The sequence below is a fragment of the Oryctolagus cuniculus genome, chromosome X, assembly GCF_051225735.1.
Source record: "Oryctolagus cuniculus isolate XC-2025 breed Fujian yellow rabbit chromosome X, ASM5122573v1, whole genome shotgun sequence".
NCBI classification, from domain to species: domain Eukaryota; kingdom Metazoa; phylum Chordata; class Mammalia; order Lagomorpha; family Leporidae; genus Oryctolagus; species Oryctolagus cuniculus.
Genome location: NC_142888.1, coordinates 45950748 through 45977169, shown reverse-complemented (window position 1 = coordinate 45977169; position 26422 = coordinate 45950748).

Here is a 26422-nt window from a genome sequence, read left to right as displayed (position 1 = left end):
GCCAACTGTAATGTTGCAACATTTTTCTCCCTAAGCCTGAACAACTGACAGGCAGACAGGTATGGGAGGTTGAAAAGATCAGCAGATCATGAATCACAGCCACATTTTTGTGCATTGGCTGTGCAGGTTTATTGTGTATGCTATTGGGGTTCAACCTCTGTTGGAATCAGTGGTCCTTAACACTGCAGGTAAGATATTGGCCACCAAGACAAGTGAAGGAAATTGGGTTGAAAAACTGTGGTTATGGATTCAGGCAGCATCCAGAGATGCTGTCCAGAGAAGGCAGTGTGCTTGGCAGAGATCATTTCCCATTGAAAGCATATTATTTCAAATAACTTTAAAGACATAATTGATATTCCTCTCACAAGAGATCGCCAAACAGCCATCTGCCCATCATCTTTCTTCAGCTGATGAATGGAGATTTAAGCAAGTTATTATTGTTTTGTATTTCTGCATTTTTAAAAGGCAATGTTTACCAAATTTATTCAGATTGGGAACACTCTCCCTCCCTCTTCCACACTGCTGATCTTGACTATTTTTTTTTTTAATGAAAAGAACATTAGTCTTTGCTGCCAGGAAATCAGGGGTTTTGGTTCCCTCTCAGTTTCTTTCTCCCTGTATAAACTCAGACAAGTCGCCAAACATTTCAGAGTCTTGATTTTCTGAGCAGTAAAATTAGCATAATAATTTCTGCCTTGCTACTTTCAAAGAATGGCTGTGAGGCTCATGTGTTTATATGCAAGGGAACACTATATGTAAAGTATTGTTTTCATTGTGTATTTGTACCATCACTTGACAACTCTCTAATTCTTGTACCACTCTCTGTCAGACTTATCTGTCAGACATTATCATGGCTTATATCTCTGCCATGAGTATTTCAACTTTTAAACTCAGAAAATATTTTCCAATTATTTTGCAGCCACTCTGGAAAGCAGGTAAGCGATGCTGATCATGGAGATGACTTTGTCCTGAACTAAAGAGTAGGATTAACTCAAGCTCTTGCACCTGGGCTCCACAAAGAAGAGAATAAAATAAGGATGATTGACATGGGAAGACAAATAGATAAATATTTTTAAATGATTTCTTCTATCATCACTTTATCTCAGGGCACCAGCATTTTGGATAACCACTAGCCCCTTGAAACTCAAAGTGCTATCCCAGGGCCAGTGGCATGGTAATACCCAGAAGTTCATCAGAAATGCAGTCTCAGGTTACACCATAAGACTTGTAGAATCAGAATCTGCATTTTAACAAGCTCCTCCAGCAATTGTTATGCACATAAACTTTGAGAAGCATTGCACTAGCCCACAAGTCCATATGTGGCACTCGCGGCTTTTAAAAGATGCCTGTTTTAATTTGAATCAATGGAAATTTAACCAGCCTCTCAAATAAAAACTAGCCTACTGGTTTTCAGACTTGACCACATATTAGAATTACCTTATTAGCTTTAAAAAATACTGATGCTTGAGTCCAACTATGGGGAGCAATCCGGACTAGACTAAGTTACTCGAATTAAGACTTATTCTATGCATCTGCTCTCCCACAATATGGCGCTGGGAGAGAAGTAAACAGCTTCCACGCAGCTGCCTCCAGTTCAACTAATAAACTGTAGGACTTGCTCCTGATTGGAGAGCAGCGTACTCGGCGTGTGGGCAGCCGAGTTAGGATTGGCGGAGGAGGACTATAAAGGAGGAGAGAGACGGCATGCACCAGGAACATCTATCTGAAGGAACACCTGTGCAGCCCCCCAGAGAGCCGGCCGGCGGTGTGCCGCTCCCCTGCGGAAGTGGGGAATGTGGCCAGGGGGAACTGCCCTTCCACGGAGGTGGAAGGGATAGTAGCCAACCCGGGAAGAACCAGCAGCAAACCCGGGGAGGGCCGAGCAGACGAAAGAACAGCGCAGGGTCCTGTGTCGTTCCTCCATGAAGAGGGGGAGCGACATAATGGTGCCGTGACTCGGATATGAAGCCTAGGCAGGGTTTAGTGTCGTTCCCCCATGAAGACGGGGAGCGACACCAACCTCCCAAGATTTTTATGTAATTGGTCTTTTGGAGGCCTGGGTGTTGGAGAATTTAGAAAGCCTCTGAAAGGATTCTAATGTGCATCAAAGATTGTGAGACTTGGCAATAATGTGTAAATAATTGCAACATTGCAATAAATGTGTGAAAGTGGCTCATATGGGTATAAAAAGATACTTGTTTTTTTATTTTTTGACAGGCAGAGTGGACAGTGAGAGAGACAGAGAGAAAGGTCTTTCTTTTGCCGTTGGTTCACCCTCCAATGGCCGCCGCGGCCAGCGCGCTGCGCTGATCTGAAGGCAGGAGCCAGGTACTTATCCTGGTCTCCCATGGGGTGCAGGGCCCAAGCACTTGGGCCATCCTCCACTGCACTCCCTGGCCACAGCAGAGAGCTGGCCTGGAAGAGGGACAAAGAATAATTAGTCTTTTAGTTATTACTATGGCTTAGATGTGTTTTGCCCCTATTTGAAAGCTTTATGTGTTGGGATCTTGATCCTCAGTGTACTGATGTTGAGGCATGGAACATTTAAAGAGAAGCCAGAGCCTAATACTTGAATCACTCTGTTTCTTGCCTTACCATGAGATCACTTCACCCTGAACGAGCTCCAGCCATTTGCCGTGGGCACCACTTAAGAGTCTGTGAGCCTGTAACATGCTATTTGGACTTTTAGCCTCCAAAACTGTGAACTAAACCTTTCCCTTATAAAGTTAAACTGCTCCAGATATTTTCATTAGAGCACAAAAAGATGAGCAATACGGTTGAAATAAATGGGAATTAAGAATCATTAAGAGTAGAAAATACATAGAGAAATCTGGATTCCAAGAAAAAGGGCATTCTGCCTAGGGAGTGGAGGTGGTGTCCAGGCCTTCTTGCTTCATCCTTGTATTTTGCTCTGATCATCAAGTCTCATCAGGCTAAGAGCTTCCTTATGCATAAAAAACATGGCTTTCTATTTTTCTTCTATATCAATGATGGCACATTTTATGCTCTGCATACTCCAATTGTGCTAAATGGACAAAAGACAGAGTTTTACCTGTGGCTTAAAGGCTGAGAGTACTCACTTCTTTCATGTAGTTGCAACACAATTCCAATCCTTACACCTGAAGCATTGCAGTACTGACACATTACTATCACATTACTATCACAGAGCCACCACAGCAATCTACCACTTGCAATGCCAATATGCCACATTCAAGTTCTAGCTACTCCTGTTTCCTGTTGATACACCTGAGAAGGCAGCTGTTGGAGGCCCAGGTACATAAGCCCCTGCCACTCATGTGGCAGGTCAGATGGAGTTCCTGGCTCCTGGCTTCATTCTGGCCCACACCTGGCTGTTGCGGTCATTTGGGGAAGTGAACCAGAGGATGGAAGATCTCTCTCTCTCTCACTGCCTCTCCCTCTCTGTTGCTCTTTCAGAAAAATATATGTTTTAAAAAATAAAACCACTATCTCAAAGCTTTACAACCCAGCAAAGTAGGCAGGGTAGGATTTATTGGTTCCACTTTACAATCCCAAGAATTGAAATTCACAGGTTAATGTGACTTGCCTAAAATCATAAGGCTGCTAAGTGACAAAGAAGGTATTAAACCTAGGCAAATCTTCTTATAAGCTATATAGATCTCTTTTGCCCAAAAGCAAAGCACTCACTCCAGATAGAGTCATTTTGAAAAGTTTGCTACAGAGAAGAAATTAAATGGAATAACTTTTCAGTAGGCACATTTCATTCATTCATTCATTCACCCATTCATTTAATCTACAGGTACTTAATAGGCTTTTACTTTTTCCAAGCCCCATCTGCAACCTTGGGGTACTGCAAAGAATGAGATATGACCCTTGACTTTGAGAAATTCATTGTCTAATACTGTGACAGCCATGTCTAGAGTGATTGCCATGGATTATAACAAAGGCAACTCCAAGGCAGAGAAGAGGTACTGGTGATCTGGGGTGGCTTAATGGAAGATAGTTAATACCTGAACTAATCTAGTCACACATCTGCTTCTAAATTACATTGCATTGTAAAAGCCTTTCCTCCATCTTTTCAGGATAGGTTAAACTAGACAACCTCTAAGGAAACATGTTAGTGTATGTCTGGGCCAAGATTCCCAATTATGCCTCTTTCTTGTACTAATGCCTTTGTAATTTGGAACCACATGACATGGGATGCAGTGATGACATAGCCCAAGATATCTTGAATTGCAACAAGTGCTGTCTGAATATTCAGGAATGTTTTGGATTCCCAATAAGTTATTTCTAACTACTTTCTTTTTCCTTGTTCTCACTGGTGTAACTCTACAATGAATACTTTCACCTATCCCTCTCATCTCCCAAAACCACCTTGAACACCTTAGTCCTTAAGAAGCTCTGTCTTCTTCAGGACTTTAATCTATTTTATTTACCAAAATATTTTGAATACCTACTGTATTCCAGGTGTGGTGCTAGTTTCTAGAGATGCAATCATGAACCAAAACATACTTGGCACGTTATTTAACTGAATTTATAGTTTAGTACAGGAGAGACAAATTTATTTTTAAAACATTCACAAAAAAGTAAAAAAAAAATCAGAAGGAATAAGAGCTAGGAAGGAGAAATACTTGCACCTTTGAAAATTTCCAAAAAAAGTGGGATTTGATTTAGTCAACAATGACAGGGGAAGCTTCCCTGAGAAAGGCACTTGAATTATTATTTGAATAAAGAGCAGAAACAAATCAGGTAAAAATATGAGTGTATAAGGGTGGATGAAGATGTTCCAGATACAATGGCATATGCAGAGTCTTTGTGGCAGGAGAGAAAACAATGCATTCAAGGTACTGAAACAAGGACAATGATGTCAGAGTTCAGGAAATGAGGGAATATGTGGCAAAAGAAGAGCTGGAGAGGTAGGCCAGAGCAAACAAAGCAAGCCTTTCAGCCATAGTAAGTATTTTGGTCTTCATTCTAAAAGTAATATAACAAAGTCATTAAAGTGTTTCTAAGACAGGGCAGAGGTGGGTGAGATGATAAGATGCGTGTTTGGGGAAAATAAATTTGGCTCTAGTGTGAAAAACAGATTTAAAAGAGCATTAGCCCAGGTATACCTTATGAGAAATCATTTTAATAGTCCAAATGAGAGAATAGGTTTATGGCAGTGGTATTGGAAATAATAGTATTAGAAATAATAACAGTCAAGAGATATTTAGATGTTGGGTATCATTGACAGGGAGTGGTGATAAATTGGACATGTTGGTGAGTGAGAGGAAATATAAAGAATGAATTCCAGAAGACTGAATAGAAAGGAGAGCCATTCACTGTGGAGAGCCCTGGAAAAGAATCATTTGGGGAGAAAGACTATGTTGTTGACATCCAAGTGGAAAACTCAGTTAGTTGGATGTAAAGATCTGCTGTTCAGAAAGGAGGACTTGGTTAGACACAGAATTCAGGAGTTTTCAACATGCAAGTATACTTCAACAAGTTAATGGAAAATGGAATAATTACAATCTGGTATTGTGATGCCTCCGGCTTTGTTTTTGTTGTACAAGATTGCTTTAGCTATTCGAGGTCTCTTGTGCCTCCATATAAATTTCAGCACCATTTTTTCCAGATCTGAGAAGAAGGTCTTCGGTATCTTGATTGGTATTGCATTGAATCTGTAAATTGCTTTTGGGAGAATGGACATTTTGATGATATTGATTCTTCCAATCCATGAGCATGGAAGATTTTTCCATTTCTTGGTATCCTCTTCTATTTCTTTCTTTAAGGTTTTGTAATTTTCATCGTAGAGATCTTTAACGTCTTTGGTTAAGTTTATTCCAAGGTATTTGATTGTTTTTGTAGCTATTGTGAATGGGATTGATCTTAGAAGTTCTTCCTCAGCCATGGCATTGTCTGTGTATACAAAGGCTGTTGATTTTTGTGCATTGATTTTATACCCTGCTACTTTGCCAAACTCTTCTATGAGTTCCAATAGTCTCTTAGTAGAGTTCTTTGGGTCCCCTAAATACAGAATCATGTCATCTGCAAAGAGGGATAGTTTGAGTTCTTCCTTCCCAATTTGTATCCCTTTAATTTCTTTTTCTTGCCTAATAGCTCTGGCTAGAACCTCCAGAACTATATTGAATAGCAGTGGTGAGAGTGGGCATCCCTGTCTGGTACCAGATCTCAGTGGAAATGCTTCCAACTTTTCCCCATTCAATAGGATGTTGGCCGTGGGTTTTTCATAGATTGCTTTGATTGTATTGAGGAATGTTCCTTCCAAACCCAGTTTGCTTAGAGTTTTCATCATGAACGGGTGTTGTATTTTATCAAATGCTTTCTCGGCATCTATTGAGATAATCATATGGTTTTTCTTCTGCAGTCTGTTAATGTGGTGTATCACATTGATTGTCTTGCGCACATTAAACCATCCCTGCATACCAGGGATAAATCCCACTTGGTCTGGGTGGATGATCTTTCTGATGTGTTGTTGCATTCTATTGGCGAGAATTTTATTGAGGATTTTTGCATCTATGTTCATCAGGGATATTGGTCTGTAATTCTCTTTCAGTGCTGCATCTTTCTCTGGCTTAGGAATTAAGGTGATGCTGGCTTCATAGAAAGAATTTGGGAGGATTCCCTCTTCTTCGATTGTTTGAGAAGAATTGGAGTTAGTTCTTCTTTAAACGTCTAGTAGAATTCAGCAGTGAATCCATCTGGTCCTGGGCTTTTCTTTGTTGGGAGGGCCTTTATTACTGTTTCAATTTCTGTCTCAGTTATGGGTCTGTTTAGGTTTTCGATGTCTTCCTGGTTCAATTTAGGCAGGTTGCATGTGTCCAGGAATCTATCCATTTCTGATAGGTTTCCCTGTTTGCTGGCATACAAGTCCTTGTAGTAAAAAGGGACACTAACCCACTGTTGGTGGGAATGCAAACTGGTCAAGCCACTATGGAAGTCAGTCTGGAGATTCCTCAGAAACCTGAAGATAACCCTACCGTTCGACCCAGCCATCCCACTCCTTGGAATTTACCCAAAGGAATTTAAATTGGCAAACAAAAAAGAGGTCTGCACCCTAATGTTTATTGCAGCTCATTTCACAATAGCTAAGACCTGGAACCAACCTAAATGCCCATCAACGATAGACTGGATAAAGAAATTATGGGATATGTACTCTTTAGAATACTATACCGCAGTAAGAAACAACGAAATCCAGTCATTTGCAACAAAATGGAGGAATCTGGAACACATCATGCTGAGTGAAATAAGCCAGTCCCAAAGGGACAAATACCATATGTTCTCCCTGATCGGTGACAACTGACTGAACACCAAGAGGGAAACCTTTTGGAGTGAGGTGGACACTATGGGAAACAGTGGCTTGATCAGCATAGCCCTGACTGTTAATGAACAACTTAATACATTATCCCTCTTAGTAGTTTTTTTTATCTGTTCTACTTAATATCACTGGTTTAGATCTGTAATTGATGCACAGTTATTCTTAAGTGTTGAAAATTAACTGAAATGTGATCCCTGTTGAACATGGTGGTGGGAATGGGAGAGGGAAGAGATGTATAATTTGGGACATGCTCAGGCTGACTTGCCCCAAGTGGTGGAGTTGGAAGCATACCAGGGGATTCCAATTCAATCCCATCGAGGTGGCATGTACCAATGCCATCTCACTGTTCCAGGTGATCAGTTTCAGTTCACAGTTGGTCATGGTGGAGGGACTGGGAGTCAAAGGGAGCACATAGACAAGTCTAGTACCTGCTAACGCCAACCGATGGAGTAAATAAAGGGGAGAGTGATCCAACATGGGAAGTGAGATACTCAGCAGACTCATAGAATGGCAGATGTCCTAAATAGCACTCTGGCCTCAGAATCAGCCCTAAAGGCATTCGGAGCTGGCTGAAAAGCTCATGAGAGTATTTCAGGCATGGAAAGCCAAGACACTCTGGCAAAAGATCTCTGCGAGTGAGATCCCAGTGGAAAGAACAGGTCTTCAAAGAAGGAGGTACCTTTCTCTGAAGGGAGGAGAGAACCTCCACTTTGACTATGACCTTGTCTAAACAAGATAAGAGTCGGAGAACTCAGAGAGCTTCCATAGCCTTGGAAACTCATGACTGGAGCATAGGGAGATTACTGATGCCATAGACAGGAGTGTCAATTGGTAAAGTCAACAACAGGAGTCACTGTGCACTTACTCCTCATGTAGGATCTCTATCCTTAATGTGCTGTACATTGAGATTTAATGCTATAACGAGTACTCAAACAATATATTTCACTTTGTGTTTCTATGGGGGTGCAAACTGTTGAAATCCTTACTTAATGCATACTAAACTGATCCTCTGTAAAAAAAAAAAAGAAAAGAAAAAGAAAAAGAAATTATCAATTCCCAACTTGACTCTCACTGGGATTAAACATGACAATAGGTCTTCTCTGATTTCATCATCATTTAAAAAAAAATCATCTATTATTTTTCACTTTATGTTTCTGTGTGGGAGCAAACTGTTGAAATCCATACTTGATGTATACTAAGCTGATCTTCTGTATATTAAGATAATCAAAAATGAATCTTGATGTGAATGGAAGGGGAGAGGGAGTGGGAAAGGGGAGGGTTGCGGGTGGGAGGGACGGTATGGGGGGGAAGCCATTGTAATCCATAAGTCGTACTTTGGAAATTTATATGCATTAAATAAAAGTTTAAAAAAAAAAAAAAAAGAAAATGGAATAAAGTATAAGTTGATTTTGATTCAAAAATCCTTTGAAATTTGTTCACAGTTTTTACTTAGTGTGCATTTTCCATGAAAATATTGAAGATCCTACATATTAATTATAATCAAAACAAAGATGATGTAAATAAGATCATCTACGGAGAGAGTAGATAGACAGAGAATGAAGTGCAACGGCTGACTGAGGACTCAAGAGGAGGTCTCCGTCCTGTAAAAGAAACACATGAATTCCGGGAGGCACCAGAATGGGAGATAAGGAACACTTTCCAATACTTTGAGTCCTCCTGATATAGAATTGGATAACTTGGGAGATCATGCTTTTGTCATATAAGAACTGAATGACTTTCCCCCAGAAATGCTACACTCAGTCATTAAGAATCAAATGAAGGAGATGGCACTAGATATCTTCCAAGATCCCACTCCATCATAACCTAGATCTAATGCTACAAAATTATGCCTTTCAATATAAAAAGAAGCAATACATCATTGTCTTTCTTTGAAGAAGAAAAGCTTGGGCCAAATATCTCAAATTGACACTTTGTCCTGTGTTGCCAATACCTGAAATGCAAAACTGATTTATTATTCTCTTCATCTTCAGGGGTATCTGATATATGAAAGAGTTGCAAGACTGTTAAAGTTTTGCCTGAGTTCCTCTCCTGAGAAACCCAAGCTCAACTAACAAATTTAGTGCTCTGAATGACAGTTTCTTTTTGAAATGCTGGAATGTTTCAGAAAAGAAGCAAATACTGAGCACTCACCATGTTCCAAGTACTTTAAATCTGAATGAAGCCAGAGCAGTAACTTTTACTATCTTCATTTAATAGCTTAATAAACTAAAGTATCTAGAGGTCAAGTGACTTGTCTAAGATTGTATAAACAGAAAATAGCAGAGCAGGTATTTCTAGACAGATATTTCTAGACCATAAGTCCAGTGGACTGCATCTCAGCCCCAGGACATACACTACTGCTTCATAAGCAAAATCTCCAGAATCTTTCACCCTTAGCATCTTGTTCATTAGCTAATTCTTAATATTTGCATTTTGAAATGATTTTATACTCATAAGAAGTTCTAAGAATGTTAAAGAATTTTCATGTACCTTCACCTGGTTTCCTCCAATGTTAACACTTTGCATATCCATAACACATTATTTTTTTGACAGAGTTAGACAGTGAGAGAGAAACAGAGAGAAAGGTCTTCCTTTTCTGTTGGTTCACCCCCCAAATGGCTGCTACGGCAGGCATAATACATTATTAATATATTATCAAAGTCAGGCCATTAGCATTGCAATAAATCAAGTATTATTAACAAAATTATGGCCATTATAAAATATTATACTTTTAAAAAAGATTTATTTATTTATTTGAAAGGCAGAGTTACAGAGAGGCAGAGGCAGAGAGAGGGAGAAAAGTCTTCCATCTGCTGGTTCACTCCCCAAATGGCCGCAATAGCCAGAGCTGGGCTGATCCAAAGCCAGGAGCCAGGAACTCCCACATGGGTGCAGGGGCTCAAGCACTTGGGCCGTCTTCCACTGCTTTCCCAGGCCATAGCAGAGAGCTGGATGGGAAATGGGACAGCCTGGTCTTGAACTGGCACCCATATGGGATGCTGGCACTGCAGGCAGCAGTTTTATCCATTACACCACAGCACTGGCTCCCTCATACATTTTTACAAACAACTTGTGTGTGTGTGTGGTTCCATGACATTTCATCTTATATATAGATTTATGTAGCCACAACCACACCCGGAATACAGAAATGTTCCATCCTTACAAAGAAATTCCTTTATGCTACTCCTTTATAATCGCATACTTTCCTATCTATAACTAATGGTAACCACTGATCTGTTACCCATCACTATAAATTTGTCATTTTGAGGATGCTAATATATGAAATCATATATGAAGTAACATTTTGGGATGGCCTTTTTCACTCAGGATAATTGCTTTTGAGGTCATTCCAAGTTTCGTTTTTTTCATAAAAATAGTTCATTCCCTTTCATTGCTGAATAATATTCCACAGCACAGCTGTTTAAGCATTCACCTATTTAAGGATATTTAGATTGTTCCCATTTTTTCTATTATAAACAAAGCTGCTATGTACATTTGCATACAGGATTTCAAGAGAATATACATTTTTCATTTCTCTGAGAACAATACCTAAAGTCATTGCTAGGTAGTATTGTAGTTTAAAAACATGTTTTCCACAGTGACTATAACACTTTACATTCCCACCAGAAATGTATGGGTGAGCCAGTTTCTCTGCATCCTTGCCATCACGCAAATTAAGACAACTGACTTTTTTCCCTGTAAAGGTAGTTTAGGTTTAGGTTTGGGAATCAAATAACTATAAACTGCCTTGAAAAAATTCAATATTGGTGAAATATGTTGGTCTTTTTTGATGGTGGCATGGTACATTTCAAGCCAGTTGTCTGCATTGCTGCTAGGTCAGTTGGGGTTAATATCTCTGGAGGAATATCTATTCAACTTTTGCTGAGCCATAGAGTCACAAAGTATCAGAGCTGAAATAGCTCTTTCAAACAGAGAATAAGACCAAGAGAGGAAATGGAGTTACCCACAGTCACATCACAGGTCAATAGGACTAAAGCTCAGAACAGGCCTTCTGATTCCCAGAACAGAGAGGAAGAAGAGTTATAAAATGGCATCTATATCTCAATGCTATTGAGAGTATCAAATGTCTATCAGATCAAGCTTTTTCTCAGAAATGACAATAAAGAGGCACTTGTCATGCTTCAAGCATGTGGTCCTGATTCCATTAGCTCAAACAATGGTCTCTACTTGTGCAACCTCGCTAGGAAATTTAAAGGATTGCTCATTGTCCTTTGATTTTGCTTTCTACTCCAGGCTCCCTAAAATTTGATGCTTTAGTCCCTGGTCACCAGGATCAGATTTGAGTTGTATACTATGCAACAGTTGATATCTAAGAAGTATTTTCCTAAGCTCTATATGCTGGACTCTGCTGTACAGTAGACAAGATAAGTTTATGGGCACTTAGGTAGAACCCAGGAAATCTGTGCCTCATCTCTGGCCATATTCAAGTGAATTATGAGTTAATAGGCAGCAAAGGGGGTGGTCTTATGTCTCACTACCTATTGATCTGGCATTCATTCAGTTTTTCCTAAAAGTAGTAGAAATGAGTGATCAGTCACCTACTGCGTGGAGCATCTGCAGCAACTTTAGCGGCTGCCAGACACCAATAAAAGTGCTTACACAATTTTCCTATTGGAGGTAAATGAAGAGTTAATAGTAGGATAGTAACTTAATAAAATTTTCTCTAAATTAAACTGAGAGCTGAGAATTCATTCCTAAGATGGCAGAGTGCCCACAATTCATGCGTGTGTGACCTCTAAAATAAGAAACCACTGAATGGAGAAAAACAGTAATCAGGATGATATAAGGAGTTTGGAGTAACATAATGTTACTTGTCGCTCCCCGTCTTCGTGGAGGAACGACACAGGACCCTGTGCTGTTCTTTTGTCTGCTCGGCCCTCCCCGGGTTTGCTGCTGGTTCTTCCCGGGTTGGCTACCATCCCTTCCACCTCCGTGGAAGGGCGGTTCCCCCTGCCACTTTCCCCACTTCCGCGGGGGAGCGGCACACCGCCGGCCGGCTCTCTCGGGGGCTGCACAGGTGTTCCTTCAGATAGATGTTCCTGGTGCATGCTGTCTCTCTCCTCCTTTGTAGTCCTCTTCCACCAATCCCAACTCTGCTACCCACACGCCGAGTACACTGCTCTCCTCCAATCAGGAGCAGGATCAGCTCCTGCAGCTCAGTCAATCAAATTGGCGAGAGGCAGCTGTGTAGAAGCTGTTTCCTCCTCTCCCAGCGCCATATTGTGGGAGAGCAGATGCATAGAATAAGTCTTAATTCCAGTAACTTAGTCTAGTCCGAGTTGCTCCCAGTTGCTCCCCACAGTTACTGAAGCCAAAGAAATCGGTGTTTCCTTGAAACTGTTTCACTTTAAATTTGAAAGTTTGGACCATACAGGATTGTAGGTAGGGGAGAAGAATTAAGTCAGATGTTACAAAAAAACAAAAGCTATTGGTCTGGGATGTGAGCAAGCTACTGAGAAACAGGATGGAGTGATTTCAGTCTAATGGTGAAGGAAAACAGGGACAGACAATTACATGCTTCATGGAAAGAGATAGGAACATGGACACACAAAGTAGAGACTCCATATTTATGAAGGTTCTTCAAAAAGTTTGTAGTAAAATTGAATTAGAAATAAATTTATTTTGGTGCACAAATTTTAATTCTCTGTAATTTTCTCATAATAAAATTTTTCCATGAAAAATTTAGTACCTTATTTTATGTTGTTTTATAACACCCTCTCCTATAACGTGCCACATTTCTATAGTCAGAGGTGTGAGTTACAAAACGACTATTTAGTTTTTGGATTTGGGTTTCTCTGGAATATAAGCTCACAGTAGGGGATGTGGGGCTTAGAACAAGAGAAATGATTTGTGGGTTTCAGATGATTATCGGTTTAATGGGAGTCAGCTATTAATGGAAGTGCCAACAAATCAAGTGCCATAGAAACTACATTCATGGGAGATTGAGGCCCAGAACAAGTGGCATGATGGCCTTGCTTTACTCTGGTCAGATCAAGCTTCACCATAAGCACTACTGAAAGCTCCTTGTGCCATGCTTGGAAAAGGACCTGCACAAAACTGATTATATTTATAAGAAAACAAGTAGAGTGAGTATGGCTTGCATCTCTTTCTAGCTCTCTCTGTGTGTCTTTTCCTATATCTCTTTATATCTCTGTCTCTGTGTGTGTGTCTCTTCTTATCAAATAAATTTGTGAAAAAAATGAACTTGTTTACCAATTGATTCAGGCAATCTTTTGTACATTAAAAAATGATTTTGAATTTTTTTCCTGCTCTCAAACTATAAATCTAAAAGCAAGCCCTATCATCCACAACTCCCAATCTTTCACTAGCATGCCTAATCTCCTCACTCATGGAGTCAAATCTGAATTCTCTGTCTTTACCTCTGAGTTACAGAACCCTGAACTATCAGAGCCTAGGGGATCTGAGAGATAATCTAGTCCCGCCTTTCCAGTTTTAGGATGTGGAGAAACTAAAGCCCAAAGAGATGAAGGATGTTGGTTAAGGTGTCACGTGGATTATGTAAAAATTTCTAACTGGTACAGAACATTTGCACTTACTGGGTACTGTTTCTCTACACTGACACAGCCTCATATCATCTTTTTTTTAGATTTTATTTATTTATTTGTAAAGGGGAGAGAGAGAGAGAGATGAGAGATCTCTCTTTTGCTGTTTCACTTGTGTCCAGGCCAAAGTAAGAGCCCAGAATGCAATCCGTGTGTTTCATGTGAGTGTCAATGACCCAACTATCTGAGCCATCACCTTCTGTGTGCTAGGATGTGTATTTGCAGGAAGCTGGAATAGAAAGTGGAATCATGAGTAGAATTCAAGTACTCCAATATGGGATGTGGACATCCCAAGTGATGCCTTAACTACTGTTCCTTCTTGTTTTTTGATTGCTTAAAAAACTTTATTTTGAGGTGCAATTCTTCCATTTAAAGTGTACACCTTGGGGCAGGGATTTGGAATAGTGGTTAAATGACTACTTGGGCCACCCATGTTCTATATTGGAATGCTCAGCTTTAATCCCAACTTCTTTGATTTCCATCCAGCTTCTTGCTAGTGTGTACCTTAGGAGACAGCATATAATGGCTCAAGTACTTAGGTTCCTGCCACCCATGTGGCAAACCTGAATTAAGTTCTTGGATCTTTGCTTTGACCTAGCCCATTCCTGGCTCTTGTGGTCACTTGGAAAGTGAATCAGCAGTCAGAATATCTTTCTCTGCTTGTCTAAAGTGCTTGGAATGTGCTTTAGCAGGAACCTTGACCAGCAGCAGAGTATCCCAGACTCAAATCATTCAGATATAGGATGCAGGCACTTCAAGTAGTGTGTTAAATGCTGCACTAAATGCCTGCCTCAGGTCTTTCTTTTTTGATGTGATCATTTATTACTGTAAATTTCCCTCCTGGAAATGCTTTTGTTTTGGTTTCTAATGTTTTCATTTGTCTTAAGATGTTTTTCATTTGTCTCAAGATGTTTCTAATCTGTCTTGTGACTCATTCTATTACTCTTCTATTGTTTAAGAAGACATTGATTTTCATTTGGTTCACTCTCCAAATGGTGGTAATAGCCAGGATGGACTAGGCCAAAGCCAGAAGCCTAGAGCTCTATCCAGGGCTCCCACATTGGTGGCAGGGGCCCAAGTACTTGGGCCATCATCCTTCACTGCTTTCCCAGTCACATTGGCAAGCAGCTGGGTTTGGAGCAGTTTCAGCTGTGACTCAAACTATTGCCACAATAGGGGATGCTGGCATTGCAGGCGGCAACTTAGCTCACTGCGCTACATTTCCAAATATTTTCAAAATTCTGTTTTCCCTTTCATTCCATTCAGTTTCAGAAGACATTCCATATACTTCAAACTTTTACATTTTTTTGAGATTTGTTTTTTGGTATAGCAGATGAAAAGTCCTAGAGAATAGTGCATGGGCACTTGAGAAAAAGGTGTATTTACTTTTGCCATGTGAAGTGTTGTTTACACATCTGTTAGGCCAGATTTGTCCGTGGTGTTCTGTTTTTATCATTGGCTCTCTGCCGGGTTATCTGTCCATTTTTTGAAAGTGGGATATTGAATCTATTATTGTCGTCGAGTTCATAATTTCTTGCTTCATTTTCATCAAGATTTATTTCTCTTATTTTGGAAGGAATCTGATTTTGGTGTATATGGATAGTCCTCAACTTACAGTAGCTTGACTAATGACTACACAGTGGTTTCAAAGGGACATACACTCGGCAGAAAATATACTTTGACTTTTGATTTTTGATCGTTTCCAGGGTTAGCAATATGCAGTATTATGATCCCATCTGATGATACTGGCTACCTGCAGTTGGTTGAAACTTCTAGTCAGCCAGTTAATCATAAGAGTAAATAAGTGATATTCTGAAACTCTACAGTTTATTGTGGTGCTAAGTTGCGATATTTGGTAGGATAGATGTGTTATTAGCGCACTTTTAACTTAAAATATTTTCCACATGAGTTTACTAGGATAAAACCCATGGTAAGTTGAGGAGCATTTGAATATTTTAATAATTATAAATTACTTGTTGACAAATTTTTAAGATGCATTTATATTTACTTATTTATTTATTTTAAAGATTTATTTTTTATTTATTTGAAAGACAGAGTTATTTACTCCCCAGATGGCTGCAATGGCCAGAGCTGCGCCTATCCGAAACCAGGAGCCAGGAGTTTCTTCCACGTCTCCCACGTGGGTGCAGGAGTTCAAGGACTTGGGCCATCTTCTACTGCTTCCCCAGGCCATAGCAGAGAGCTGGATCAGAAGAGGAGCAACCGAACTTGAACCGGCACCCATATGGGATGCCAGTGCTTCAGGCCAGGGTGTTAACCTGCTGTGCCACAGAACTGGCCCCATGATGCATTTATTTATTTGAAAGGCAGAGTTACAGAAAGGAGGGGGGGTGGAGGGAGGAAGAGACACAGAGAGAGCAGGTCTGCCATCTACCGATTCACTCCCCAAATGTCCGCATTGGCCAGATCTGAGTCAACCCAAAGCCAGGAACCAGGAGCTTCCTCCAGGTTTCCAAAGTGGGTACAGGGGCTCAAGCACTTGAGTCACCCTTTGTTGCTTTCTCAGGCACACTAGCTGGATTGGAAGTGTAGTGGCCGGGACTTGAACCAGTGCCCATATGGGATGCCAGCACTGCAGGCAGTAGCTTTACATGCTATGCCACAGCACTAGCCCCTTGTTGATAAATTGACCCTTTTATAAATATGTAATATCTGTGAGAGATTCTTGTAACAGGTTTTTTTTTTTTTTTTTTTTTTTTTTTTTTTTTTTTTTTGACAGGCAGAGTGGACAGTGAGAGAGAGAGAGACAGAGAGAAAGGTCTTCCTTTTGCCGTTGGTTCACCCTCCAATGGCTGCCGCGGCCAGTGCACTGCGGCTGGCACACTGCGCTGATACGATGGCAGGAGCCAGGTGCTTTTCCTGGTCTCCCATGCAGGTGCAGGGCCCAAGGACTTGGGCCATCCTCCACTGCCTTCCCGGGCCATAGCAGCGACCTGGCCTGGAAGAGGGGTAACCCGGACAGAATCCGGCACCCCGACCGGGACTAGAACTCTGTGTGCCGGCACCGCAAGGCGGAGGATTAGCCTAGTGAGCCGCGACACCGGCCTATAACAGGTTTTAACACAAACCTTTCTTTGGTATTAATATAGCCACTCCTGGCTCTTTTTTGGTTACTAGTTGCATGAATTATATTTTGTTCTTTTGTGTCTTTAACAATAACAAGATTCCATAGAAAGAATACAGATGCATCCTGTAGTATTATTCTTTGTGTCAATCTCTGTGTTTTGATTCAGGAGGAATAAATCTATTTCCATTATAAGTAATTACTGAGAGAATGACTTATTTTTTTTCCATTTTTTTATTTGCCGCTGTATGTGTTATAGCATTTTTAATCCTGTGTTTTCTCCATTACTGTCTTCCATTGAGTTTATACTTTTGTAGTGAGTGATACATTTTGATTTAATTTTCATTTCCTCATGTGCACTTTCTATAGATATTTTCTTTGTGGATACCATGGGGATTCTATTTAACATTCAAAGTTGTAACAAACTATTTTAAATTCATACCAACTGAACTTCTTTTGCATACAAAACTCTACTAATTTGTAGCTCTACTTCCCAGATTATACTATAAACATCACAAATTGCATGTATATCACATACTAGTTCACATATATTTATAATTATTTTATGCATTTACATATTATGTTCTATTGAATATTAAAGTGAAGTTACATTTATGAATTACATAATTATAATAATATTTGTTTTATAATTATAAGTTGTAATATGTGTTTTTATATCTGTACATTTGTTTACTTTTACCAGTGGACCATATTTTCATATGGTTTCAAGTCACTGTTTAGTGCCCCTTTCATTTGAATTTGAAGGACCCCCTTTATCATCTTGTACATGACAGCTTTAAATGTAATGAAATTCCTCAGTTTTTTTTTTAACTTTTATTTAATGAATATAAATTTCCAAAGTACAGCTTACGGATTACAATGGCTTCCCCCTCATAACGTCCCTCCCACCCGCAACCCTCCCCTTTCCCACTCCCTCTCCCCTTCCATTCACATCAAGGTTCATTTTCGATTCTCTTTATATACAGAAGATCAGTTTAGCATACATTAAGTAAAGATTTCAACAGTTTGCTCCCACACAGAAACATAAAGTGAGAAATACTGTTTGAGTACTAGTTATAGCATTAAATCTCAATGTACAGCACACTAAGGACAAAGATCCTACATGAGGAGTAAGTGCACAGTGACTCCTGTTGTTGACTTAACAAATTGACACTCTTGTTTATAGCATCAGTAATCACCCTAGGCTCTTGTCATGAGTTTCCAAGGCTATGGAAGCCTTTTGAGTTCACCGACTCTGATCATATTTAGAGAAGGCCATCGTCAAAGTGGAAGTTCTCTCCTCCCTTCAGAGAAAGGTACCTCCTTCCTTGATGACCCATTCTTTCCACTGGGATCTCACTCGTGGAGATCTTTCATTGAGGGTCCCCCCCCCCCAGAGTGTCTTGGCTTTCCATGCCTGAAATAGTCTCATGGGCTTTTCAGCCGGATCCGCATGCCTTAAGGGCTGATTCTGAGGCCAGAGTGCTATTTAGGACATCTGCCATTCTATGGGTCTGCTGTGTATCTCACTTCCCATGTTGGATCGTTCTCTCCCTTTTTTATTCTATCAGCTAGTATTTGCAGACACTATTCTTGTTTATGTGATCCCTTTGGTTCTTAGTCCTATCATTATGATCAATTGTGAACAGAAATTGATCACTGGGACTAGTGAGTTGGCATTGGTACATGCCACCTTGATGGAATTGAATTGGAGTCCCCTGGTATGTTTCTAACTCTACCGTTTGAGGTAAGTCAGCTTGAGCATGTCCCGAATTGCACATCTCTTCCCTCTCTTATTCCCACTCTTATATTTAACAGCGATCACTTTTCAGTTAAGTTTCAGCACTTAAGAAGAATTGTGTATTGATTACAGTATTCAACCAAAAGTGTTAAGTAGAAAAAACAAACAAAAAATACTAAGAGGGATAACATATTAAGTTGCTCATCAACAGTCAGGGCGAGGGCTGATCAAGTCACCATTTCTCATAGTGTTTAGTTTTTATACATCTTGGAAGGCTTTAATTTCTTCCTCATTGCTGTAAGACAAATTTTGCAGATATAGAATTCTCTGTTGATCTTTTTTTATTTTGGTACTTTAAATATACCATCTCACACATTTCTGGTCTCCTAGGTTTCTTCTGGGAAATCTAATGATAATATTGTTGAGGATTTTTGTGTACTTAATGAGTCATGAGTCATTGTTCTCTTGTTTTACTCAAAATTCTCTCTTTAGTTTTTTTTTAACAGTCTGATTATAACACTCTTTGGTTTATCCTCCTGGAGTTTGTTAAGCTTCTTAGATATTTAGGTTCACATCTTTCCTCAGATGAGGGAGGATTTTACTGTATTTACTAGATTTTTAAAAATATTTTACAATTAAATTCTTTTCCCTTTTCTACTCCTGGGATTTTCATAATGCATAATTGATTTGCTTGATGGTGTCTCAGAAGTCCCTTCAGTTCTGTGCACTTGCCTTCACTTGTTTTTCCTTTGTGTTCCACAGACTTGGTAATTTCAAATGATTTGATTTCAAACTTACTGACTCTTTCACCTGTATTAAAGTTCACTGTTGAATAACTCTGTTGCATTTTTTCACTCCAGATATTGACTTTTCATTTCTCAATTTTTGTTTGATTTCTTTTAATAACATATCTGTTTATCAATGTTCTCCTTTTCTCAGTATTTTTTTATTTTCTTACTTAGCTCTTTCTCCATGTTTTCCTTTAGGTCCTGAGCATATTTGGCAGTTGTTTTAAAGTCTTCATCTAGTAAATACCATGATTGTTTTTCTTCAGGGGAAGCTTCAGGAGATTTATTTTGTTCCTTTCAATGGACAGTGCTTTCATATTTCTTTGTATGCTTTGTGATTTTTAATGAAAATTGGGAGTTTTAAAAAAACAGCCACCTGCTCCAGTCTTTGAAGACTGTTAGAAACATTTTTACTAATTATCAGTGCATGTTCTGAGCTTTGAGCCCGTACTAGAATGAAGGCTTAAGTTCTTCTCAATATTTTCTGTGAGCACGTTTTACTAGTGCCTGTGTTTGTATGCTCTTTTGCAGTTTCCCTTTATGTGTTGCTGGTGTTTAATGTCTGAATTTTCTAAGAATATTCTCCCTAGGCTTTTATTTTTTAATTTTAAGATTCAAAAAAATCTTTTCTAAAAAATATTTTATATATTTTATTTGAGAGGTAGAGTTACAGAAAGTGAGAGTCAAAGACAGAGAGAAAGAACTTCCTTCTGTTGGTTCACTCCACAAATGGCCTCAAACACCAGAATTGCGACAATCAGAAGCCAAGAGCCAGGTGCTTCTTCCTGGTCTCCCACAGGGTACAGAGGCCCAAGGACTTGGCCCATCTTCTACTGCTTTCCCAGGCCACAGCAGAGAGCTGGATTGGAAGAGGAGCGACCGGGACTAGAACTGGCACCCATATGGGATGCTGGCGCCACAGTTGGAGGATTAACCTACTGCGCCATGGCACCAGCCCCCATTCCAAAAATCTTTAATTAGTTTTTAACAGATTTGATACCATTCTAAGAACATGTTTCCTTCCTCCCTCCTTCTGAACTTACAACTCCCTCTTTCTCACCCTCCCTTCCTCTCCCTTTCTTTCTATCATTTTTAAAGCTTTTTAAAAAGTTCATTTGTTTTTTAAAAGACAGAGTTACAGAGGGAGGGGGAGAGAAAGAGACACAGAGGCAGAGATTTCCCACGTGCTGATTCACTCCCCAGGTGGTCTCAATTGCCAAGACTGAGCCAGGCCAAAGTCAGGAGCCAGAAGTTTCATCTGGGTCTCCCACATGGGTATCAGCGGCCCAAACACTTGTGCCATCTTCCACTTTTTCCCAGGCCAATATCAAAGAGCTGAAGAGGAAATGGAACAGCTAGGACTCAAGCCAACACCCTTATGGGAGGCTGGTGTCACAGGTGGCATCTTTACCTGCCATGCCACAATGCTATATTATTTGTTTGTGATATAACATATTTTAAATTTATATTAAAATAAAAAAGCTTAATGCTTAAATCAAGAGTGCATTCTTTAGTACTACACAGAACAGTGAGTTACTATAATTCAAAATAACCTACTAGGTATTCTAAGATGGCTGGCTAGAGAAAAGTCATGCTGATTTTGACCAGGAGAAGAAAGCAGAAGAAAAGCAGAGTGTATTCCCTGGGAACAGTTGGAAAGAAGTTTGCAGCAAAAATTCTACAGAAAGAAGAGGGACGTCTTGGATCAGTGTGGAAAAATCTGTTGTACAGCAGTGAGCAGGGCTACCACACATGACTCCTGCAGCAAGGGGCTGGAGGAGACCCCAATTTATGAGAGCGAGGTGAGAGCAGACTGTGCCAGCCTATGCCACTGGTGGTATTGCATGAGGGAGAACCTGTGGACCAGACTGACTCTGAGTCTCGTCTGGAACTCTAGTGGATAGAGAAGATAATCCATCAAAGGAAAACCACATTTCTCTCTCCCCATTCCCCCAACAAGTGTGCCTAGAAGCCTGCGAGGAGATGGTACTATCTTGACACCAGTAGAGGCTCTGGTGTCTCTCCTGCATGTGCATGACCAGGGTCTTGTACCAGAGGGAAAAGTCCACATTCCCCACTGACTCTGAGTCTGGCTGGGAGGGTTGACAGAGGGCTGGGCACCCACTTAAGATTGTGATGTGTTCCCATCCTCTTAACCTATCACAGTCTCCAGGGTTCAAACTATCAAGGTAGAGCCCCTGCAGGCAGCTGGCTCTGAAAATGCCTCTGCTCTCTCCATCAATAAGGAAGGCTTGCAGGGCTGAGAGGGTATCATCTGCACCTCATGACTGTAGGAGACATGTGTGCTGTGACTGTGGGAATTTGTGACTGCATGATAGGGTGTGGAGTGTAACTGAATCTCTGGGAAACCACTGTGTCTGGCTTCAGAGGCTCAGAGCTCCCAGATTTTCATGGGTGGGTCACTGTAGAGGGTTCCATGCTCACACTGAAGACTTCACAGATCCTTGGTGCAGTTCATGTGCCAATGTGGGTAAGGTTGTACCCACTGTGAGATAACGCTGGGTATAGATCACCTTGGAAGAGAGGAGGTGAGGTTTTGATTACACCAATAGATGTGATCATACCATACCTCCTGCTGACAATAGAAATCTACCATGTCAAACTTGGGTGTCACCCTGGATTCTTGCCCCAAACTTGAGAAATGACCAGAGCTCCCTGGCCCCTCCCAGCAAATGTCTCTGTGTATTCACTTAAGGAGCAGACATTCCACTAAGCCACAGAGGCATAGTTCAAAGATAAAATGCATTAGTGGAAAAAACCAACAAATGTTTCCAAAAATGCCTAAAAATAAACACAGAAATACAAGAAACAAGAACAAGGAAAACAACATGAGTCCCCCAAAGGAACTCAACAACAATTCAATATGTGATGATGAAGAAACTAATGAAATGCCTGAAAAGGAATTCAAAAGATGGATCATAGGATTATTCAGAAGCAACAAGAAGCAAATTCATGAGTTAAAGAAACCCATACATGATGTGGATGAAAAAAAACTGTGGCACAGTGGGTTAAAGCCCTGGCCTGAGGGGCCAGCACCCCATACAGGTTCTGGTTCTTGTCCTGGCTTCTCCTCTTCTGATCCAGCTCTCTGCTATGACCTGGGATAGCAGTGGAAGATGGCCCAAATCTTTGGGCCCCTCCATTCACATGGGAGATCTGGAGGAAGCTCCGGACTTGGCTTCAGATCTGCACAGCTCTGGCCATTGTGGCCATCTGGGGAGTGAAACAGCAGATGGAAGACCTCTCTCTCTCTCTCTCTCTCTCTCTGTGTGTGTGTGTGTGTGTCTAATTCTCTGTGTAACTCTTTCAAATAAATAAAATAAATCTTAAAGAAACTTCCATTAGATGAAGGTTTTTAAGGGAAATCAAACTGAAATAGGAACAAAGAATTCAATATGTCAATTAAAAAATACAGTGGGGAGCCTAAAAGAATATCCAAGCTAGAAGACAAATTTTTAGAAATATATCAGTCAAACCAAAAGAAGGAAGAAATTAGAAAAATTAAAAACGGAGTTCAAGATTTATGGTATACTATCAAGGGACCCAACATATGGGTCTTAGGAGTTCCTGAAGATGTAAAAGGAGAGAACGGATTAGAAGGCCTATTCAATGAAATAATAACAGAAATCTTCCCTAATTTGGGGAAATAAAGGGACATCTAAGTACAGGAAGCCCATAGAACTCCTAAAAGACATGACAAGAAAATATATTCAGCACGACAATTTGTAGTAAAACTTTCAACACTAAAACATAAAGGAAAGAGTCTAAAATGTGCATGAGAGAAATGCTAGATTATCTTCAGAGGATCTCCATTAGACTGACAGCAGATTTCTCATCAGAAGCCCTACAGGCTAGGAGAGAATAGAGAGACACTGACCAAGCCTTAAAAGAAGAAAATTGTCAACTCAGAATACTGTACCCTGCAAAGCTCTCATTTATGAATGAAGGTGAAATAAAGACCTTCCATAACAAACAGAAATTTAAAAAAATTTTTAAAAACTCAAGCAGCCTTACAAATGATGCTTCAGGATATGCTACACACAGAAACATTGAAAGATATTCATCTTTATAAAATAATGAGAAGGCAGAACATTTTCTAGTAAAAGTACAAAGGAAATCCAAATCAAACAATTAGAATATTTACAGGAAAATAGCCGGTCAAAGTCATTACTTATCAATAGTCACCTTGAATGTAAATGGTCTCAACTCTCCAATTAAAATAAACTGGACAAATCTATACTTGACTACAAGAAAGACACCTCAACAACAAGGATAAATGCAGACTGAAAGTGAAAGGATGGAAAAAGATACTCCAGGATAATAGAAAGCAAAAGATATGTTACACACAGAAACACAGAAACACGGTCATCAATATGAAAGAAGGTAAAGGAAGGAAACCAAGGAAGGAAACCTCACAGCAAAAGATCACAGGGAATTCAAAGCATATATTAGAACTTATCTTTGGCAAATGGCAGGGCAAAGTTACCACTTATCATTAGTCACATTGAACGTGAATGGCCTGAACTGTCCAGTTAAAAGACACCGATTGGCTGATTAGGTTAAGGAACAAAGCCCATCTATTTGCTGCTTACAAGAAACACATCTTTCCAACAAAGATCCATACAGACTGAAAGTGAAAGGCTGGAAAAAGATATACCATGCCAACAGAAATGAAAAAAGAGCGGGCGTAGCCATCTTAATATCGGACAACATAAACTTTACCACAAAAGTTTTTTAAGTTGCTGATATATTTGGGATTAAATCCTTTGTTGGATAGGTGGTTTGCAAATAAATTTTTCCATTCTGTTGGACTTCTATTCACTCAATTGATATTTTCTTTTGCTGTGTGAAAGCTTCTGAGTTTGATATAGTCCCATTTGTTTAGTTTTGCTGTTCCTATGCTTTGGGGGTCCTATCCAAGAAGTTGTATCCTACCCACTATCTTGTGGTGTTTCTTCCATCAACTTCATAGTTACAGGTCTTAAATTTATGTTTTAATGCCAGTACCATGCTGTTTTAATTACTATAGATTTGTAGGGAGCTTTGAAGTCAGGTATTGTGATTCCTCAGCTTTATCTTTCTTGGTTAGATTCACTTAGTCTATTCTGGGTCTTTAGTTATTCCATTTGAATTTTAGGATTGCTTTTTCTAATTGTGTAAGGAATGTCAACATTGAAATTCTTTCAATTTACTTTTTTTAACTTTTATTTAATGAATATAAATTTCCAAAGTACGATTTATGGATTACAATGGCTTCCCCCCATAACGTCCCTCCCACCCGCAACCCTCCCCTTTCCCACTCCCTCTCCCCTTCCATTCACATGAGGATTCATTTTCGATTCTCTTTATATACAGAAGATCAGTTTAGCATACATTAAGTAAAGATTTCAACAGTTTGCTCCCACACAGAAACATAAAGTGAAAAATAATAGATGATTTTTAAATGATGATGAAATCAGATCAGACCTATTGTCATGTTTAATCCCAGTGAGAGTCAAGTTGGGAATTGATAATTTCTTCTTCTTCTTTTTTTTTTTTTACAGAAGATCAGTTTAGTATACATTAAGTAAAGATTTCAATAGTTTGCATCCCCATAGAAACACAAAGTGAAATATACTGTTTGAGTACTCGTTATAGCATTAAGTCTCAATGTACAGCACATTAAGGACAGAGATCCTACATGAGGAGTAAGTGCACAGTGACTCCTGTTGTTGACTTTACAAATTGACACTCCTGTTTATGGCATCAGTAATCTCCCTATGCTCCAGTCATGAGTTTCCAAGGCTATGGAAGCCTTTTGAGTTCTCCGACTCTTATCTTGTTTAGACAAGGTCATAGTCAAAGTGGAGGTTCTCTCCTCCCTTCAGAGAAAGGTACCTCCTTCTTTGAAGACCTGTTCTTTCCACTGGGATCTCACTCACAGAGATCTTTCATTTAGGTTTTGTTTTGTGGTTTTTTTTTTTTTTTTTTTTTTTTTTTTTTTTTTTTTTGCCAGAGTGCCTTGGCTTTCCATGCCTGAAATACTTTATAAGCACAAGCTGAACTCTCCACTAAAAAAGGACTCAACAAGTTGTACACAGAAAAACTACTGTTCCTCAAGAATATAGACAAGGGCTAGAAACAATAATCAAATCTCAAAATGTCAATTTCACTCATATACATTACATCTTTGATAGCCAATATAGCTGGAATAAAGTGATATCTCATTGTGGTTTTGATTTGAATTTCCTTAATATTTAGTGATTTTGAGTATTTTCTTCATGTACCTGTTTACCAGTTAAGCAACAGAAAAGCATTCCTCACAATTCTGATCCAATATCAAAAGATATGGTGTCTGTTGAGGGCCTTCTTCTTTGATAACTTCTAGCTGTATTTCACCAGGGTGGAAGGGGCTTTCTGGATCTCTGAAATTTATTTTATAAGGTCATCAATTCCATTCATGACTTAATCACATTCCAAAGCCTCACCTTCTAAAATTATCACATTGGACAGTAGATTTTAATATATGGATTTGGGGATGACACAAACATTCAGACAATGGCACTAGTACACCATTTTAATGTTATTTATTTACTTTTACATTAAGGATTATTTTTACTATTGTTGATATTATTGGGTAACTGGTTTCTATTCTATTCCACTTACCATGTCTCTATGTCATTTTCTGTGTACTATCCTAAGATCCATTTTATTTTATCTGCTGTTTTTTGTAGTCTGGAACTCTGCTCCTCCACTTCACATTGTTGGGGTGTCTGTAGAATAGTAGTGGCAGTATAGTAGTATCCACAGTAAAAAATTAAAAACAAGTTCTGGAACATTTATTTTGTGCATGAATCTAAGTACCTTTACTCACAATTATCTCATTAAATGATCCCACCTGCTTTTGGGGGTATGTACTCCTTA